The sequence below is a fragment of the Malurus melanocephalus genome, unplaced genomic scaffold, assembly GCF_030028575.1.
Source record: "Malurus melanocephalus ecotype Western Australia unplaced genomic scaffold, MMel_1.1 scaffold_179, whole genome shotgun sequence".
Taxonomy (NCBI): Eukaryota; Metazoa; Chordata; class Aves; order Passeriformes; family Maluridae; genus Malurus; species Malurus melanocephalus.
This window is the reverse complement of record NW_026623411.1, coordinates 1,401,481-1,405,125: the sequence shown is the minus strand read 5'-3', so window position 1 is coordinate 1,405,125 and position 3,645 is coordinate 1,401,481.

Here is a 3,645-nt window from a genome sequence, read left to right as displayed (position 1 = left end):
GGAGAGGAGAGGAGAGGAGAGGAGAGGAGAGGAGAGGAGAGGAGAGGAGAGGAGAGGAGAGGAGAGATTAATTAGAAAAACAGGAAGAAGGGTGTGACAATGCTGCTGACCTGCTACTGCACCAATAAGTGTAGTGGTAAGTCTGTACAGAATTAGTTTAAAACCCTCTCCTTTTTCTCTGCTGGACTGTACATAGATGAGATGGAAAATAGTGCTAGAAAAGAATGAGCATAACTATATACATCTCAAAACGGGTATCTGTGTGCTACATTTGGGTATATTACCTTCACTTTTTCTTTCAGATGGACCTTACAACAGAAAATTATTCCTTATCCTTGTTGTACAAGAAACGATAATTGTCTCTTTCCCTTTTTCTCCCCCATAAAACTTTAGTACATGAATAACAGAAATTTCTTAKTAGAAAGACTTGATCTTATCAGACATTAATCTGTGCCAAAACATGAGACACTGACAATTGTTAACTTTTAGGAAAATTACTTGAACATRAGAGAGAGAAAGGGTCATGACTCCTCCTGTATACTGACATTCCAACAAGTCTGAAAACATATTACCTGTATTTGCAAGGGCAATCAGAGATTTCAACCTTTCTTTCCCTCCACAGATCAACCATTTCTGTTCTGTCATGTAAGTGTCAACTCATGTAATTAGGTGTAAAGAGGCATGTGGTGCCAATATGCAACTGGCACAGAATGAGGAATTCCTGGGAAAAAGTGACATTTTCTAGGTAATGCCAACAGTCCGCATAACCTACCATTGCTTGACTTTTGCACTGACTTGTGAGTAGGCAAAATGCCATCTAAACAGACGTTCAAGACTTCAGAGAGGCAAAATACCATGTATGTATACCATGTATTTGCAGGGAGCACAGCTCCTATCAAGAATGTCAACTCATCCATCTGTCATGAAAATCCAGGCCCAGTTATGGGAATGAGCCTCAAATGACCCATCAATAATTTGGATTAGTTTCTAACAAGATTCTTCTTCAACAGAGAGTAAAATTTTGGCCTGCTACCCCCTGTCTAGGATTACAGATAATAATTTTAACAAAGTCTTTAGTGTTTCTCGTCTTTGCAAAGTTATACATGATGGAGCATGGTGTCTGTGCACCTGCTGCAATGCCCTGCCAGCACATTTCATGCTTCAGCTTTCACACAAACTGGTTTCTAAAGTGATTAATGGAATTAGACTGGGAAATACCATGCCTAAAGAWAAAAGCAGCAGAAGTCACCTATTTTAATCGGGTTAGATGACACAAACCAGCCAAATTTTTCAAGATGGTTGCTGTAACTCATTTCTGATGGTAGACTGAAGGGTTTCACYCTGCTGAGGACAGTACTATGCAAAACACTTGTTGATCCTCACTGTTACTTTGAAACCAAAGGCAATGTATCTCTCACCATGGAACTCTGCCCATGTTAATTAGCCCTGCTGAGAATTCAGCTAATTATCTTGGGGATAATGCCCTATTTAAGGAAAGGTATCATATACTTTATATGTTCTTGGATTATTATCTTTTAAGAAGTCATTGAGAGACATGGAACCTTTTAGAAAATGGGAAAAACAAAACTAAAATCAAAACAAACCCAGAAAACACCAAACAGCAAACAAAAAGCAAACAAACACCTCAAGGGGTGGAAATATGCTGGTGAGAATAAATGGGCATGCCTAAGGAGAAAAGGCTTGAAAGACCTTGTAGAAATGTAGAAAGATTTGAAAGTTAACATTTTATGCATGGGTTATAAATCTGATTTGAAGAAATGTCAGCTAGAGAATGGTGGTAATTACCTAAAAACTAAAAAAAAAAAATGAATTTGGTTTCCTTTAGTCCAAACAAGTGAGTTTCAGTGGCTGGGCTAAGAGCCAGAACCTGTGCAAGGGCACAGCCGGTATAAGAAAAGCAGCTTCCAATGTCTGACCCCATGCCCCGTTTTAYTCTGCTTTTCCTAATAATGTTTACCACATTAAAACTGGCAAACAAAAGGCTCCCTAAACTCTTCTKAGGCATGGAATGGCCAATGAACATACCATTATACTCTACAACTTTCAAAATAGAGCAGCTGAATGCATGTTGCCTGTTGAGAAAGGTGTCTGACTTGTGCTTAACCCAAATTTTGCTTGGGCCCTGGTGAGGCATCTGCTTATTCTGCTTGGCCTAAAGCATACTAGAGACCTCTCTAACAGTTTAACAGCACAGAAAATGAAGTTCCAATACTCAGGAGATCTCTCTGGCAGAGTTTATGTTGCTATTTCAAGAAAACTTTAGGTATTCTTTATTAGGAGTTATGTATTCTAAATAAAAATAAAGTTGTGTTTGAATATCATTCTGTCTTTGGACTGAAGAAAATCTGAATGTATCTATCCTCAAAACCCTGGCTGATTTTGAGTCCTGTCACACCAAAGTCATACAATTATATTAATTTCAACACCTGCAGGTCGACAGTCTGGTTGTACAGCTGGTGATGTTGACAGGAATTTGGCTTTCACAAGCATGGGACCCACTTTGAGGGTAGAGGACTGGAAGAGGAAGAGTTGATGCTTCTTACAAAGCTGAGCTGAGATAATCTTTGCAAAAGGCTGTCCAAAGTGATGAGGAGACCTTTGAATTAGAAACAGCACAGCTCATGGTAAAGTGCAGCAGGATTCAATAGTGCTGGAAAAACAAAGGTTCCGGATGATGGGAACAAGGGAGATCTCAGAAATTACAGAACAGGGCAAAAGGAAATTCACCTCAGGCGTGTACTGGGAAACAAGCATTAGAAAATGGACGTGTGCAAATGAGTGAAGGCTRATGAAAAACTTCATGTGTGCTTGCAGCCCAGAAAGCCAAACACATCCTGGGCTGCAGCAAAAGCAAYGTGGGCAGCAGGTCAAAGGATGCTATTCTGCYCCTCTGCTCTTGTGAGACCCCACTTGCAGGGCTGCATCCARTTCTGGTTCCCCCAACATAAAAAGGACATGGAGCAGTAGAGTGGGTCCAGAGGAGGATCACAAAATTGTGAAGAGGACTGGAGCACCTCCTTTGTGAAGACAATCTGAGGAAGTTGGGGCTGCTCAGCCTGGAAAAGAGAATGTTGCATGGAAACCTCCAAAGGGGTCTAAGGGAAACTGGAGAAGGACAATTACTCATGAATTGCAGTGATAGGACCAGAAACAAATTGAAAGGGAGCAAATTTAGGTTAGATATTTTGGAAGAGTGTTTTGCTGCGAGAGTGGTGAGAACAGAACAGGTGGCCCAGGGAGGTTGTGTATTCCCCAAATCAGGCAGTGCTCAAAGCCAGATTGGATAAAACATTGAGCAACCTGGGAGGTGTCCCTGACATGGCAGTGTGGGTTGACACTAGACAATCCTTAAGGCCCATTTCAACCCCCTAACATTCTGTGAGTCTGTGAGTTCACCTTTGATACCATTGAGATAAATGAGACAAATTCTCAGGTTTAGTAGCATTCGTTTTTCTCCACTGAATACAGAGGCAGCTCAGAAAACTATGCCTAACTTCTGGATGACTGTTTACAGATAAAACCCACTGTTGCTTTTAGAGACTTTTCACTTTCCTCCAATACCTGATTTTCAGAGTTCATCTTTGCTAAAATCTTCTTCTTTAGGTTGAGTGATATAAAGGTTTT